Below are 17,500 nucleotides of genomic sequence, written 5' to 3' on the forward strand. Positions count from 1 at the left end.
GTCTCAACCCCCTGCGTGAGGCGAAGGATGGAGCCCGCAACCTCATGGTCCCTAGTCAGATTCGTTTCCTCTGTGCCACGAGGGAAAGTCCTGAATCAACGATGCACGGATTTAGGACGCTATGGAGGGATGCATTGGCCGGCCCCAGGTCATATGGGGTTCCGGAGCCAGGGATCCGATCCAAGTCCCAGCTGTGGCAACGTGATTACTTGAAAGAGGACCCTTTAAAGCCGGGGTGGGGGTGGCGGGAGGGGATGACACTGCATGCCATGGAGGCGCTCACCTGTCCTTTTTGTGGACACCTTTTCCGCGGTGGTGACAATGGATGCCCTGGCTGCCGTTCGGAAATGAAAGGTGAAGGCCAAGGTCCACGGTCCGTGGTCGGCGTGGTTCGTCTTCAAGGCCACGGATGAAGAAACGGGCTCCAGGAGGAAAGAGTCCAGGCCTTATGCCTGCCCTGCCTGGAGAATCCATGTCGCCACACAGCGATCCATCCCGATGCGTTCGTTGGTCCTGCGACGCCCCCTGCCGTAAGCTGCTTTTTATAGTCTCCGAAAAGGTCCGCCAGATGGCTCCCGGGGTGGGCCTGGGACGACCAAGTTCGGGGCCGGAAGAGGCCACTTCCAAGTGGGGGAGGAGTTACAAGTGGGTGGCAGACCTGAAGATAACCTGGAGGGGAGGAAAAAGGAGGGGAACCGTGACCGACCGAGCGAGCCGGAGGGGAGGGGAGGGGAGGGGAGGGGAGGGACGATGGGATGGCACCATCGGGAGTCCTGCTCAAAGAATTGGAGCCTCCTTGAGACATGCGACCACATCCATCATTCCAGAGGGAATGGAAGCGTCTTCCCCATGGTTGTACAATGATACATGTCCTTCAGAGTCCCTGAGAAAAAAAGGAATACAAGGCAAGATTTTGTCCGTGGAGGGAAGGGGGGGGGGGGGAGAACAGAGGCTCCAGACTTTGGATCTCTTGGCACAGGGGCCTCCTGCGCCGTATGGAAAGGACTGTTCCTAGGGTGCTCTCAGAATGGGATTTCTGGGTCCCACGAACCTTGTGTGTTGGACAAAGAGGCAGAAAGAGGGGTTCCCGGCTGGAAAGCCCAAACCACAGCTCTTCAGATGGGTAGGGAAGGGCAGACAGACTTCCGGCCCCAAGCAGTGATCTGGACCTCCAGAGGCCTTAGGACGACTTCACTGAGAACACGCAGAATACGACCCAGCCACAGCGTCCTCTATACCTAGCTCTGTTTCACTTTCTCTGTCTCTCTCCCCTCCTCCTCTTTCTCCCTCTGATTCTGCCTCTCACTGTCTGCCTATCCTCCGTCCCTCCCTGTCTGTCTCTGTCTCTCTCCCTCACAAGCACACCAAAGCGGGTCCCCCCCCCCCCCCCGGAAAGGACGGATGTGAGACGGACACCCTCTTCTTCCCGTCTTGAAAGCAGGAGAAAAACCTTCCTCTAGAAGCCCAAGTTCAAAGCCAGCTGTTTCAAGGAACGTCTGCCTCTGGCAAGGGGGAGGGGGAGGGCGAGGGGGAGGGCGAGGGGGCGGCCTGGAGGCAGCCTGGAGCACCCACGGCATGCATTCAGAAACCTCGTGCATCTCTCTTCCGGTGCTATCTTTTGGGGGCACGTGGTACTCTTGGGCAAGTCCTCCGAACGATAGTGGAAACAAACATCTGTCTTCTCTCCCACACCTGATGAATGCAGACAGACACACTGGAAGAGCACCCACCCCCCCTTTTCCCCCAAAGGACTCTTGTCACTGTACAGACGGGGGGGGGGGGGGGGGGGGCGGCACGGGGGTGTCACACGCAGTCTTGGTGGCTCGTCTATGTTTCCAATCCGCCCAGGCAGTGCAGGCGGCCACCACTGCTGCTGCCACCTCTCACCGATCGTTCATCCTGTCCGTCAGTGCTATGACAGCACTAAGCTCTTCAGGGAGAAAATGCTCCCTGCCTTTCCTCTCGGAGGGCACACTGAGGGCACCCACTCCCATTAACAAAGTTTATTCACCTTGACAGGAAGAAAAGAGCTTGGGGTTTCTCACACCGCTGCAGATGACACTTTCCTACCGACTCTGGAATTCTCTTGCTCATTCTCCGGTGGGCCCGCCCCCCCCATTTCAGGAGAGGGTGTTTGGTTCTGGGTTGGGGTGCGTGTGTGTGCGCGCGTGTGTGTGTGCGTGTGGGTGTGTGTGTCTGGGTGTGTCTGTGTCTTGCTTTTTCATTTTATTGGAATACAGTTGACTGACAAAGTTGTATGAACTTACAGGGTTGTTTCTGGGTGTTCGTCATGGCAGTGAAAGGAAACACCAGGATTTCCCTAGAAAGCCATCCCGTTCACCTGATCGGTGGCGTGAAGGACATTCACATCCTCCTTGAGTTTCGCATTTGAAAGTGAGGGGCGGGTGCGTGCAGCAGGTCCCCCCCCACCCCACCCCGCGCCCCGAACGTGCCTCCCGCAGTGGCACTAGGAGTGTGTGCAATGAAAGGGACAGGACACCAGACACCAGAGGACCATTCTGACCCTCCTTTCCTTCTCTCTTCGGAAAGCAGGAAATAAATCTCTTGGGTGAAAGAAAAGTGTGCTCCCTGCCACGAAATTTGGGGGGGGGGGGTGTCGGGTTGGCGATAAGGACTTCACTGCTCCCATGGCTCCTGCAATGTTCACGAATCCTCCAAATCCTCAAGGCAAGATGGTTCACAACCAATACATGAGCGAGCTGTCAGAGACACCAGGGACTGAAACACTCCGTATTAGGGAGGGGTCCTCACTCACTTTCATGCAAAGGCAGCGACAACAGCAGCCTTTTCAAAGATGGCTGCAGGCAAGAGGGTGGGGGAGATGATGGAGAAAGTGGTGGTGGCGGCGGCGGCGGCGGCGGCGGCGGCGGCGTGGCAGACTTGGATCACGTCCATTATGTTCATTCAACAAACAGTCGGGGCGACGGGAGAATGGCCGCTTGGTGGTCTGTGTTTCTCCAGGCTCCCTGACCCACTCCCTGCCCCACACCCCCAACCCCCCACACCCCCTTGGACATGGGCAGGAAGGTTTCTAGAGAAGGCAGTGCCTGACCTGCCGGCTCTGTCACCCTGGGGGGAGAACATTTCGGAGAGTCGCCAGAGGCTTCAGACTTCCTACCCCTCTCCCTCCCCCACTCTGAACCCTGGTAACTAGACTTCATTCAACCGACACTTAGGATGGGTCATCCAACTGTTCTCTCATGAAGGAAGGAAGGAAGGAAGGAAGGTGGGTCGGTGGGTAGGTGGGTGTGTTTTCTGCGTGGGGTGAAGCCTTCCCTCCCTCGATGCAAGCCTGATATCCTCACCTGTCACAGAGACTGGACCCCTAAAAAACTACTGTGTCCGGTTTTCTCCCATTTAGGGGGTTCCAGAGTGTGTGTGCGTGCGTGCGCGTGTGCGTGCGTGCGTGCGCGTGCGTGTGCGTGTGCGTGTGCGTGTGTGTGTGTGTGTGTGTGTGTTTTGAGGGCCACACCCACGGCATATGGAGGTTCCCAGATGACGGATCGAATCGGAGGCTTTAGCTGCTGGCCTCCTACACCACAGAAACAGGAATGCCAGGTCCGAGCCGCGTCTGGGACCAACACCACAGCTCACGGCAACACTGGATCCTTTACCCACTGAGCGAGGTGGACAGGGATCGAACCTGCAACCTCATGGTTCCTGGTCGGATTCATTTCCACTGCGCCATGGCGGGAACTCTGCTTTGTGGTTTTGGCGTTTGGATTCCAGAAGGTGGCGTAGGGGTCCCTGTTCGTCATCTATTGGATAGAGACTCGTGTGTGTATATGTTCATCCCATCCTCCTCATGGATCCCTCTCCCCCGCCCTCATGATTTCTTTTTCCCCCTCTGCTTTTTAGGGCTGCCCTCGTGGCATATGGAAGTTCCCAAGCGAGGGGTTGAATCGGAGCTACGGCTGCTGGCCTACGCCACAGGCACAGCCATGTGGGATCCGAGCCGCGTCTGCGACCGACACCACAGCTCACGGCACTGCCTGCCGGATCCTTACCGCCCCCCTGAGCGAGGCCAGGGATCGAACCCACACCCTTCCCTGCAAAGGTTCCTCGTCGGATGCGCTTCCATGGTGCCACGACAGGAACTCCCCCGTGATGGTTTTTTTTCACGCTGGTGTTCCCACCAACAAGGAAGGAATGGCCCAATATTCTGGAATCACCTAGAGGGGAAAAGACGCTGAAAAAGAAAGAACGGAGGGATAGATGGATGTAGATGGATCACTGAATCCCCTTGACTGTACACCTGAAACGAACACAACATTGTAAGCAAGCCCACTGTACGCCGAGCTAAAGCAACAACAACAACCAACAACCACAACAAACTTACATCTTAAAAAAAAAAAAAAAAAAAAAAAAGAAGATGTCCCCTGCAGTTCCCATCAGGGCTCAGCGGTAATGAACCCGACTAGGATCCGTGAGGATGTGGGTTCGATCCCTCCCCTGGCCTCGCTTGGTGGGTTAAGGATCCCGTGTTGCTGTGGCGGTGGGGTAGGCCCGCAGCTACAGTTCTGATTCGACCGTGAGTCTGGGAACTTCCATAGGGCTGGGGCGTGGGCGTTAAAAAAAGATATACTATATGCATACTATATACATATGTAGGAGTTCCCGTCATGGCTGGACGAATCCGACTAGGAGGCCTGAGGGTGCGGGTTCGATCCCTGGCCTCGCTCGTTGGGTTCAGGATCGGGTGTTGCCGTGAGCTCTGGTGTAGGTCGCAGACAGGGCTCGGATCCCGCGTTGTGCTGGCTCTGGTGTAGGCCGGTGGCTACGGCTCCGATTGGACCCCTAGCCTGGGAACCTCCATGTGCCATGGGTGCAGCCCTAGAAACAGAAAATAACTACGTGTGTGTGTCTGTGTGTGTGTGTGTGTGTCTGTGTGTGTGTGTGTGTGTGTGTGTGTGTGTGTGCGTGTGTCTGTGTGTGTCTGTGTGTGTGTGTATACAGATAGATATAGATATACAGATATAGATATAGATATATCACCTACCTAAAGGCCCAGGACTAGAGAAAGCATTGGGTCATTAGGATCTAAGAATCTTCTCCCCGCCCCCCAAATCCATCCATCCAACCCACCCTCCCTCCCTCTCTCCATCTTTCACTTTTCCTGATAAAGACAAAGGGACAAAAATTGTTTGTTTGTTTGTTTCTTTGTTTGTTCGTTTCTTTCTCAAAAGATGTACATCTACTTTGTAACTTATACCTCTGTCAGAGGGATGGAGAATCCTTGACCTTTTCCTCCCTACCCAAATCCTTCCAGAAGTCAGAAACTCAGTGGCTGGAAAACTGGACTGGATCCTGAAGTTTTTCCAGTTGCCTTCCATCTCTGGCTACAACTCTCTTCATGAGCGTTTCCCATTTTCTCCCACCCTTTGGACCTGGCATCCTTGTGGATGAGAACACGTATCGCTTGTCCCGAGGCCCTGAAAACGGAAGCTAGTGGAGTCCCTCGATGAACACATCAGAGAAATGGTCTCTGAGAGTGTCTCTGAGAGTGAAACCATCACCCTGTGTTCATTTCTCTAAGAGCCCCTCGGAAAGTTGGCCCCAACACCTGACGGCATTCTCAGAGGGGCCTTTCAAAAGACTGAAGGGGCGTTCCCGTCATGGCTCCGTGGTTAACGAATCCGACTAGGAACCGTGAGGTTGCGGGTTCGATCCCTGCCCTCACTCAGTGGGTTAAGGATCCAGCGTTGCCGTGAGCTGTGGTGTCGGTCGCAGACACGGCTCGGATCCCACGTTGCTGTGGCTCTGGCGTAGGCTGGCAGCTATGGCTCCGATTCGACCCCTAGCCTGGGAACCTCCATATGCCATGGGAGCGGCCCAAGAAATGGCAAAAAGACAAAACAAACAAACAAACAAACAAACCGACAAAACAAAAGACTGAAGGGACTTTCCCCTCTCCCTCTCTCTTCCCTCTGTCTCACTCACTGTCTCTGTCTGTCTCTCTGTGTCTCTCTCACACGCACACGCACACACACACAGAGTCACCGGCTCCGTTCTTCATATGTAACAGTTTGAAAGTTCCAGGAAAGGTTGGCAGCCCAAACCGGCCTTGGTACTCCAGCTCCAATTAAGTCTCAGAGACAGAGTTTTGGGGTGAAGCATAAAGAACAGCTTTATTGCTTTGCCAGGCTAAGGAGGCCACAGCAGGCTAAGGACCTCAAAACTGTGTCCTCCCTTGAGAGGGGATAGCAAGGGGTTCTATAGGTTTAGCTTAATGGTAGGCATGGGGGTGGCGGAGCTGTCTAGAAGCATCAGGGTGCTTGCATTCTTCTCCCTGGATAGGAGATTAGGATAGACCATTTCAAAGTCATCAAGGCTGGAGTCAGGTGGTCCATGGAATGTTTCCAGTGTCTTTGGGGTTATGGCATTTTGACCTTCTCTCTGGAGTGAAGATTGCTCATCCACGGGGCGGGCGTGGGGCGGGGGGTGGGGGGGGGTCGCAATCCTTAGGGAGTGTTTCAAGGGTAGAGAAAACACCAGGTTCACTACAACTCTGACTCGACAGTAGTCATTAGTCATAAGTTCGTGGGCCAAGGCAAGCCATAACCTAACGGAGACTATTTCAAAGTAGCTTTTAGCTGTAACAATGTCTCTGGCTCCAACACACCAGCACTCCGGGGCTTGAGCTTGGTTTCAGTTTCAGAGGAGGGAACTCTGGCTCCAAGGATTAACCCCTTCGTTCCTTTGGTTTCTGTGGGCCTGGTTCGGGGAGCCCATCCACATCACCGCCTTTTGAGAGGCCATCTGACAACTGTTTCACCAAAGCGACGTCATCTCAAAACAAGGAAACCAGTTCCATGAAATGGAGGATCTCTCCCTCCCTCTCCCTCCCTCTCCTTCTCACTCTCCTCTACCCACAGCTCATGGCAACGTGGGATTCGTAACCCAGTGAGCGAGGCTGAGCATGGAACCTGCCACCTCATGGTTCCTAGTTGCATTTATTTCCACTTCTGCACCACGATGGGACCTCCCCAGCACAGTTTTTCACACGTGAAGTTTCCCGGGACGTCTCGGAGGAGGCGGACCCCAAACGTGTCTCCATGCCCTATGTGGGTGATTCCTGTGAGGTAAAATGACTTAAGGACCGGCCCACACAAAAGGGACACTCTGGCCCTCCTTTCTGGCCCCCAGACAGCAGGAGATGAAAATCTCCTCCTCGTGCAAAGGAAGATGGCAAGTGAAGATGTCCATTCCCACACCAAGGCCAACATGCTCCAGAAGTTTTGCGGGGTTTCCCGGGTTGGGAAATGGCGGGGGCTCCTTTGGCCTGACACGAGGCGAGTTTCGTGCACACATCCTCCCCCACCCCCCTCCATGCAGTCTGCGAGGGGCAGCCTGAGGGTAGGGAAATTGGGGAAAGGGGGGAAAAAAAACACTTTCCCTAAAGAGAAGCTCCAGGAAAAGTCACCACCTCTGACTTGACTGGAGAGTTTCTGCATTTGAATGAAGTGATTGAACCCAGGCCCTGAGGCCTGGATCTTCCTGATCTCCCCTCCCCCCCTTCCCGGGCGTGAGTCCAGGCGATTTGGGAAGCGAGAGGCGGCGCAGCAGGGATGGCGGCCGGGGGTGGGGGGTGGGGCGGGCAGCTGGGGCCGGGAGTGGGGGGGTGCGGGACTAATGAACCAGCGCCTGCCTGCATGCCTGCCTGCCTGCCTGCCTGCCTGCCTGCCTGCCTGCTTGCCTGCCTGCCTGAACGAGCCCCTCCCCTCCCCCCCCACCCCCTCCCCACACCCACCCGCCTGAGGGCAGGGATGGGGCCTGAGAGCTAAGGGAAACTTCTTTGCTAGCTACTTGTCAGGGAGTGATCCCAGCTCAAAGTCCCTTTGCTTATTTCGGAACAAGGTCTGAGTCTCAGCTAGTACAGAGTTTCTGAATGTCTCGGCACATGGACTGGCCTGCACCAAACAAGCAGACAGGAAGAAAAATGAACACACAGAAATCCAGCTGGTCTCCTTCTCCCAGAGTCTCTCTTGGAGAAATTACCTTAAGCTCAGTGACTTTGCCCCGTCTCCCTCTGGTGCAAAGCCATCCCTGGAGGAGCCAGGTCTTACATGAGCAGGGCAGGGCAGGGCAGCACCACCCAGGTGAGCTGGAGAGTGGAGAGTCAAGTTGATAGATACCCCAAATGTGGCTGGCCAGGGGTCTGGGCTAGCATTCCGTGTGAACTCACACACCCAGGCACCTAGCACCGATTTCCCCATGTTCTTCCGACCCTGATTCTCACTCTTCTTCTGTCCCCCCCCCCCCCCCTTCCTTCGGCTTTTTGCCTTTTCTAGGGCCGCTCCTGCGGCATATGGAAGTTCCCCTGCCAGGGGTCCAATCGGAGCTGTAGCCGCTGGCCTGCACCAGACCCACAGCAACGCGGGATCTGAGCCACGTCTGCAACCTGCACCACAGCTCACGGCAATGCTGGATCCTTAACCCACTGAGCAAGGCCAGGGATGGAACCTGCAACCTCATGGTTCCTAGTCAGATTCATTAACCACTGAGCCACAATGGGAACTCTGACTCTCCCTCTTCCCTGCCTGATACCTTAAGAGCCTGATCGTTTGTGGGGAAATGAAATCCCAGCTGGCAAGAGCCACCTTATCTTCCCAGCACACGAGAAAAGAATAGGCGCAGGCTCACATCCATCTTATGTTTCTATGCCTTGCCCTGGCCCCACCGTTTCAGAAAGCTGTGTCCCTCCACCTGTCAAAAGCCAAAGCCCAGGAGTTCCCGTCGTGGAATAGTGGAAAGGAATCCAACCAGGAACCATGAGGTTGCAGGTTCGATCCCAGGCCTTCCACAGTGGGTTTAGGATCTGGTGGCATCACCTTGCGCTGCGGTGTAGGTTGCAGACGCAGCTTGGATCTGATGGTGCTTGTGACTGTGGCATACACCCCAGCAGTTGTAGGTCTGATTCGGCCCCTAGCCCGGGAACCTCCATATGATGGGGGGAGGGGGGGGGGGGAGGCTGCAGCCAAAGCCCAAGGAAGAAAGACAATCAGAATGTTGCGTGGAACTCCTGGAGACTTAACAACCACCACCAGTCATGACCATGGCTGTCAACCGACACCAGAGCCAAAGAAATGTCGGATCAAATAGGAACCTGCCACTTACACCAGTACTCACCACAATGCAGGACCACAAAAACAAAGGAACAAGAAACCAAAACTAAATAATTGCCCAGGAGCAGCAGGTGCAGGAAAAGCATGCTGACTCTCACCCCCCAGAAGCCAGAGGTAACCTATTTATCACCCCACACGCACACACCTCAGCACCACCAGCACCAGCACCCCCCCCCCCCACCCCAGGATCGAATCTGCATCCTCGTGGGTGCTCCTCAGCTTTGTTACCAATGAGCCACAATGGGATCTCCCCAATCCAGGTTTTTATGTTTCTTTTTTTTTTTTTTTTCCCCTTGCTTTCTTCGGGTGGCACTCACGGCACACGGAGGTTCCCAGGCTAGGGAATCAGAGCTTGAGCCACTGGCCTACACCACAGACACAGCAACACCAGGTCCGATCTGTGTCTGCAACCTACACCACAGTTCAGGGCAATGCCAGATCTTTCACCCACTGAGCGAGGCCAGGGATCAAACCAGCACTCTCATGGATGCTACTCAGATTCCTACCTGCTGAGTCACAATGGGAACTCCACTAAATACATAAATTTTTTCAAAGAGAGAGAGAGAGGGAGAGTGTGTGTGTGTGTGTGTGTGTGTGTGTGTGTGTGTGTGAGAGAGAGAGAGAGAGAGGTCTGGTATCACTTGGGGAAAAATAAAATTATGCTTGGAGAAAAATACCTGTCCCTAGAGATCATTCACAATGGCTTGTTCTGCCTGTTCATTTCTCTCTTTCTTCCCTTTTCTTTTTTCCTTCCTTTTCTTTTCCTTTCGCATCTGTCTGTGCCGTGTGTGTGTGTGTGTGTGTGTGTGTGTGTGTGTGTGTGTGTGTGTGTGTGTGTGTGTGTGTGTGTAGTCTTCTTTTAGGGCTTCACATGTGCCATTTTGTAGGTTCCCAGGTTAGGGGTCAATGCTAGTCGGGTTCGTTTCCACCGAGCCACAACGGGAATTCCTGCCTTGTGCTTCTTTATCTTTGCTCTGTTACTAGGTGCTAGGGATTCCTTTTTGTTAAGTCCAGTCACTTAAATAAGGGTGTTTGCAGGGTTGCCTAAAGCATCAAAAATGTATTTTCTCATTAAATATTGGAATGTGGGGAGTTCCTGTTGTGGCTCAGTGGTAACAAACCCGACTAGTATCCATGTATGCCGGTTCGACCCCTGGTTTGGGAACTTCCGTATGCCACAGTTATGGCTCTAAAAAATCCTCTCTCTCTCTCTCTCTCTCTCTCTCTCTCTCTCGATAATATACACATACACACACACATCCATACGTACATACCTATGTACACATATACATATACATTGGAATTTGGTCTGCCATCGATGAGATGCTCCCTCTTTGTGTGTTGTTCATTTTGTTTTTTGTTTTTTAGGAGTGCACCCTCGGGATATGGAAGTTCCCTGGGCTAGGGGTTGAAGAATCGGAGCTGTAGCTGCTGGCCTGCACCTCAGCCAGAGCTATGCCCTGCCAGATCACCCGATCTGAGCTGAGTGGCCACGTCTGTCACCTACACCTACCTCCCCCTGAATGAAGACGTATTTTCAATACATCTCAAGTGGAGAAAAACTTGCTAAAAATCACTTTATTTGTCATGGAAACCATATCTTCTAGCAGACATGGCACAAAAGCCAGTGTTTATGGTCATCACACCACAGACATCAGAATTCCAAGCTTCTAGGGGTTTCTTGGGGGTGGGGTGGGGTGTGTCCCCAGGGCCTGTGGAAGTTCCATGCCCACCCCTCTGCCACCACCCAGGGATCCTTCGCCCTGGGTGGGTGGGGGGAGGGAGAGGGTATCTCAGCAGAAACGATCTTATCTTACGGGGTTTATGGATGGCTAGAAGCATGTGGTTCTGTTCATCTCATGCTTGAGGTTTCGGTTTTTGCCCTCCTACCTACCCAATGGTCGGCAGATGGAATTCTTCTGGTTTTCTCTGGCCATCCCTCTCCTCGAACTCACGGGTCCAGTTTTTCTCCCACATTTGACTTTTCCGGGAGATCCACAAAAGGAAGCGCCAACCCTTGACATCCACCGACAAGAGATCACCACCCTCTGCCCCTCTTTAGCCCCTTCTCATCCTCATGCCTGCCTGCACACATCGGAGACATTTCCAAGTGCCCAGGAGGATCCTTGGACCCTGACACCTCGAAATCTTCCCTGAGCAGCAGTGCTCGGGACTCAGACCTGGGGTTTATCACGGGCTCCAACCACGACCTTTGGTTTTCCTGGGCTGGGAGATCGGTTTCATGAGATGGAACCGGCTGCGGATTCAGCTTCTGGATCTGGACTGTGAAACGTTGTACAAGACTTTTTTCAAGGCATGACTGTAGGGGAACAAAACCTTGCGGCCCGCCCCCCGCCACATCCCAGATGTCACATGAGCACGGGGAGGAATTCTGTGGAGCTGGAAACAACCATGACCCAAAAGAACACAGGAAGGAATTCCTGTCATGGCGGGGCAGAAACGAATCGGACTAGGAATCACGAGGTGGCAGGTTTGATCCCTGGCCTCGCTCAGGGGTTTAAGGATCTGGCATTTTTCCGCGAGCTGTGGCATAAGGTCTCAGATGTGGCTCGGATCCCGCCGTTGCTGTGGCTGTGGCTCAGGCTAGCAGATGCAGCTCCGATTCAACACCAAGCGTGGGCGCGCGCGCGCGCGCGGGGGGTGGGGGGGAGGCGGGGAGGGAAGCAAACCTCCTAAGAACGACGAAAGTGCAGTTAGGAAACAGAAAATGATGATCCCGGAAGTCCACTTGAATGTGGTTGGGAGACATGCGTAGGACCACACCGCCACCGTGTGAGAGACCAGTGCAAGACAGCTGAACAATACAAAGCGGGGTGGGGGGTGGGGTGCTTGGCGGGGGTTGGAGGAGGAGGAGGAGGAGGAGGAGGTGGGGGGAGACGGCGGCACTGGTGCTGGGCAAAGGTGCCTCTGGGCGAGGACTTTGGTGACCATATTCTCATGGCAGGCTTGAGAGCCCAAAAGATGACATGGTGGAGGCTGAAGTTAAGTTTGGTCAAAAGGAAAACAACCATGAGAAAAGATGCATCCACCCACACCTAGAAAAGATATCGTGCCAGGAATGGGAGCCCTGTTCCAATGGCTCTTCCTGGGATTGTGGGAAATGAATCGATAGCAAGAAGATGCTTTCACATCCATGTCTTCAATGACTCCTGTACTAAGTGCGTCGTGGTTTTGCCAGTTTGGCAGAGTTGTGGAATGTCATCCGGCAATTGCATCTCCCCTGCCCAACCAGCAAGATGGAGTTGTTCTTTTTTTTTTTTTTTTTTTTTTTTCCTGCTGCACTGCCTTTCCTGTGCCAGGGATCGAACTTGAGGCTCAGCTGTGACCTAGGCACAGCGGGAACTCCAAGATGGATTTCTTTTTCCTTCTTTTTCTTTCCTTCCTTCCTTTCTTCCTTTCTTTCTTTTCTCTCTCTCTCTTTCTTTTTCTTTTCTTTCTTTCTTTCTCTTTCCTTCCTTCCTTTCTTCCTTTCTTTCTCCTTTCTTTTTCTTTCTTTCTTTCTTTCTTTCTTTCTTTCTTTCTTTCTTTCTTTCTTTCTTTCTTTCTTTCTTTCTCTCTCTCTATCTTTCTCTTTCCTTCCTTTCTTTCTTTCTCTTTCTTTCTTTCTTTCTTTCTTTCTTTCTTTCTTTCTTTCTTTCTTTCTTTCTTTCTTTCTCTCTCTCTCTCTCTCTCTCTCTCTCTTTCTGGTTTTTTTTGGGGGGGAGCCACACCCGCAGCACATGGAGGTTCCCAGGCTAGGGGTCAATTCGGAGCCTTACCTGCCGGCCTACACCACAGGCACAGCCACGCGGGATCCGAGCCGCGTCTGTGACGGACACCACAGCTCACGGCAATGCCAGATCCTTAACCCAACAAGTGAGCCAGGGATCAAACCTGCAACCTCATGGTTCCTGGTCGGATTTGTTTCCACTACCCCAGGATGGCAATCCTGAGACTTGCAAAGTTTATTGTTTGTTTCGGGTTTTCTCCACCCCCTCTCCCTCCCGTTTCAGCTTTATGTTTTACTTTTTGGCCACACCCACGGGCAGCAAGTGGAAGTTTTTCCTGAGGCAGAGATGGAACCTGCACCACACAGGGGCAACCAGAGCCACCGCGTTGAGAAAGCAGGAGCCTTGACCCTGTTGGTCGTGGGCTTCCTTCTTCTTCTTCTTCTTCTGTTGTTGTTTTTTGGGTTTTTTTTGGGGGGGGGTTGTTTTCCTTTTTTTGTTTTGTTTTGTTTTGTTTTGGATGAGATTTCAGTTCACCCCCCCCCCCCAACACACACACACACTCATAGTGTTGCGTTGTACTTTCCCTCCATTGTGGTTGGTCAGTCATGCTGAAATCCATGTTTCTATGACCTGACCACCAGAGCATTTGCCCCAGGCAGCCATTTGTTCTCTTTGGACTTTGTCTCAGTCTATGCAGAGAGAGATTTTCATTTCCACTTTCCTAGGATCGACTGTATCCTTCTCTCCCTTCCTAAGCTTCTGGGCTTTGCTTGTCTGCTTTTGACAGACCGTCTCCGTCGGTAAGGGTGGCAGGTAAACCGACTCCTGCGTTGTCGTTCTCCGAGAGCTTGCCCGGTTTCGTTTTTGCCAGTCCCCGCCTACCCTCCCACCCTCCCTCTCTCCCTCCCTCCTCCAGCTCCGTGCAGGGAGGTGGGGTGGGGGTGGGGGAGAGAAGAGAAGGTGGAGGGGAACCTGAGATCTCTCTCGCTAGTGCCACCCTCACCGCGCCGGCTTCTCTCTGGAATTCCCAAGCCCAGGAAGGGACATGCTTGGGGGAGCGAGCGCGGCTCCTTCTAGGCAACAGCGAGAACCTCTTCCCAGCTCCTTCCCCGCCGCCGCCGCCGCCGCCGCCGCCGCCGCCGCCGCCGCCGCCCCCCTCTTTCCATCTGCTGCCATCACGCCACGCAGTGCCTTGCCAGGAGGCAGCTCCGCGAGGCAAGCTTCGCGGTCGTGCAGGACGCCTGGCGCCTCGGCCCCGGGAAGAGCTCGGGCATTTGGGTGGCCGGCGCTGTGTCGTTGTGTCGCCGCCGGCCGGCCGGCCTTCCGGATCTGTCCCGGTGACGTTGGTGGCGGTTGTCGCGTGCCATCTAGTGTCCGCTTTTATATCGTCCCTTCCCTCTGCAGCTTTGGGGACCTTCGCGAGGGATGTGACTCAGCCATCCGGCCTGAGTCAGAGTTCCGGGAGGCTGGCGACACTGGCGGCGACAGCTCCGGTGGCTCAGAGGCCTGGGAGTGTCCCTCTCTCACCGGAGATTGGGCCTGCAGGCCTGTGAGGGAGTGACTGTCACCGCGCTCCCCAGGCAGGCTCTGGGGCCGCCTGGCCGGGTCGACCAGCATCCGCTCTTGCCGCTCCGGCCCCGGGGACCGACCAGGCCTGGGCCGGGCCGCCTCCCTAGCGAGGGGAGAGGGTGTGCGGCGCCCGGGACTGCCTGTGCTCGGGTGGCCTGGCCTTGTCCCGGGTCGCCCTTTGGAGCGTGAATGACTCCCGCCTGCGGTCCCTCCAGCCTCTCATCCCCGAAGTGAGGAGCGGCCCGGGTTGTGCGCTGAGGGCGTTGGAGGGCGCGACAGGCTCGGTGGCCGGCACGCTTGTTTCCCGGTCGTCATGCCGGCATGGGCCCCTCCCCGCCTGCCCCCCGACTGATGGCTACCGCCGGCCCGTGCGGAGTCGTACTCACGAGGTCTAGACCGGCACAAGACGTGAGGGGTGGAGCGGAAAGGGTGGCTCGGGCCCCGGCGCCTTCCTTCGCGGGGTCCGTTCGTCGGAGGCGCCTCCGTGGAAACATTTTTTTTTCCAAGTCCTGATGGATCCGGAGACGGTGGACGGTACCCCGCCGGCCCCCTGCTCCCGGGTGTGGCCGGGAAGGGTGCACCTGGGCCTGAGGCGTGCCCATGTAGGGTCCCGGTCGTTGGACAAGACTTCGTTTCCCACGCTCTCATTTCCCGCCCCCCGCCCTCGGAGTGTTTCCCTGTCGGTCGGTCGATCGGTCGGGAGGTGGGGACCGGCCTGAGCTGGATGGTGTGTCCTGGATTTTGGGGGAGCCAAGTCCCCGTCTGGAGCTCCGGACAGACCGATACCTGCCCGCGTGGGCAAGCCGGGAAGGGCTTCCCCGGCTGGCCGGCCGGCTCCACCTCCTTCATGTCCCTGTCCCTTCCTTGCGGTCACGCTCCCCGGGTCGACCAGATGGCTCTGAGAGCGCTGGGTCTGGCGACTCTAGGGCAGGGCTGGGGGACAAGTGTCCGGATGGGGGTTCCGGGGATACCCCCACGTCCTGTGGGTGGGCCCCGCTGCTGGGCATGGACATTTTTCGCGGCCGAAATACGCCTTTTCTGTCACCAGGTAGATGCTGACACGATCCTCTTCAGCGCCTGTCGCTGGAGACCTTGGGCCTCTGGATGCACGTGGGGGGCTTTGGGCTTTCGGCTGCTGTCCAAGGCCTGACCCTGCCCTTTGCACCCCGCGTGGGGGCCGCTCGCCTGGGCCTGTGCGCCGGCTCTCACTTGTGCATCCAGCTGGCCCGTGCTGCGGTGTCTCCTCCGGTCTCTGGCTGACCCGAGGGCGGCAGGGCGCGTGGCCCTGTGGGGTCTTCTACCCTGTGTGCCTCCCTGCTGCGGGCACCCGGCGGCTCGGCTGGGACAACCCCACCCTGTTGGCTCCGTGCCACGTGTCAGGCGTTCTCCCTCCCGGGGTTGTCAGCCGCTGTCTCTCCCCTGAGAGAGGAAGGGGAGGAGGAGGAGGAGGAGGGGGTGCCGGTGAAGCTGAAGCAGGCCCCCGTGGTGATTGTCTTTGCTGGCCCTCCCTCCCCTCTTCTGGGCTCTTCCCTGGCTCTGCCAGGACTGATCGATGTGGTGATGTGGCGCTCTCCTGGGCTTGGGCTTAAGCCGCGCCAGATGAGGGACGGCCGCTCATGGTGAGCTGGGCCGCGCCTCTCATTCTGTCGCGGGCCCCTCGCTGCTCCTCCCCCACCTGCGGGTGGTGTGGGGGAAGGCAGGGGTGCGGCCTCCAGCCTGACCTCTGGTCTCCCGCCCTGCTGCCTTCGGGTGTCAGTCGGGGGGGGGGGGCCTGGGTCCTTTGGGACGCAGCAGGCATTCTCGCTTTGCCGCCTTGGCGTGTGCCTTGCGAGCGGTCCCTCCCCAAAGTGGGGGGGAGGCCTCCCTCGCTGCCATGCTTCGCATCCCTGCGGGTGCGTGAGCGTGCCTCCCCTGGTCCTCTGTGGTGCCCCTGGAGTACTCCGGGTTGCCTGTCAGATGCCCGAGGCCGAGCGGTGGTGTCGTTTTCCTCTCCCAGCGGTGAGTCCCCTCGGGTCCCCACTGTGGTGGTGGCGTGCCCCACGAGCAGCTTCCTAAAGCTCAGGGGAGGGGGTCGAGACGGTAAGGCAGGGGAAGCTTGTGTCCCCTCCCCGGGAGGGGCTCAGGTGGACCCCTTGTCATGGGTCTCCCTCACTGTGTGCCAGTGAGGGCAGCCCTTGGCCCTTGAGCGGCACGCCCCATGCTTCTCCCTTGACCGGGAAGGCTGCATGTGGTCGTGAGAGCGACCGCGGTGGGCCGGGAGATGTGAAGGGGGGGTCCCCGTCTGGCTTTCCGGACGTGGCACCCCTCCACCCACGTGGAAAAGTCTGAAAGGCAAGCCTGGTGGCAGCACAGACTCTTGCTCTCCCGGCTCTGACCGTGGACGCTCACATGGGCTGTGTGCTTTACCCATACCGCAGACCCCCCCCCTTCTGACTTCCCACTTTTTGGGAGTGTTCCCACTCCCGTGGGTCCCCGAAGGGGCGAACGATGGTGTGGGGGGCACGACGCGCCCTCGGTGAGAAAGCCTTCTCTAGCGATCTGAGAGGGGGGCCTTGGGGTACCTGGACCCCCCAGCCGCCGCCCCTCTGAAGTGTGCAAGGCAGTAGCTGCCGGTGCTACTTGCCACAGCGTGTGGGCAAGAGCCGCCCTCGCGCGAGGGGTGCGCTGGCCCCCGCGGTGGGGGCCAAGCGCTGCTCTTTTGCCTAATGCGGCCTGTACCTCCCCCCTCCGAGTTGGGGGAGGGTCACGCCGGGCCGGGCCGGGTTTTGGCATCCAGCGCCGGGCTGTGTGCTGCGTGGGCACGTGGTGCCCCTCCCCTTGGAAGGGGAAGTGGAGGAGGGGGATGCGCCCCGTCCCCCGGCGGCCTCTGCCCCTGCCTCCCCCGCTGCGAGCCGCCTGTCGGTTCTTCCCGCACTCGCCTGGGGTCGCAGCTGGTGGTGTGGAGGTGGTGAGCGAGCATGGTTCGGGCCGCCTCGCTCAGGAGCGTTTCCCCCAGGCGTCAGGCCCTGGAGGGTGGACTAGGTGAAGGACGGATGAGATGAGGGTGGAAAGATG

The sequence above is a fragment of the Sus scrofa genome, chromosome 10, assembly GCF_054392235.1.
Source record: "Sus scrofa isolate SSC_HxYL_T2T_F1_AM1 chromosome 10, Sscrofa_HxYL_maternal_Yorkshire_Landrace_v2.0, whole genome shotgun sequence".
In the NCBI taxonomy this organism is placed as follows: domain Eukaryota; kingdom Metazoa; phylum Chordata; class Mammalia; order Artiodactyla; family Suidae; genus Sus; species Sus scrofa.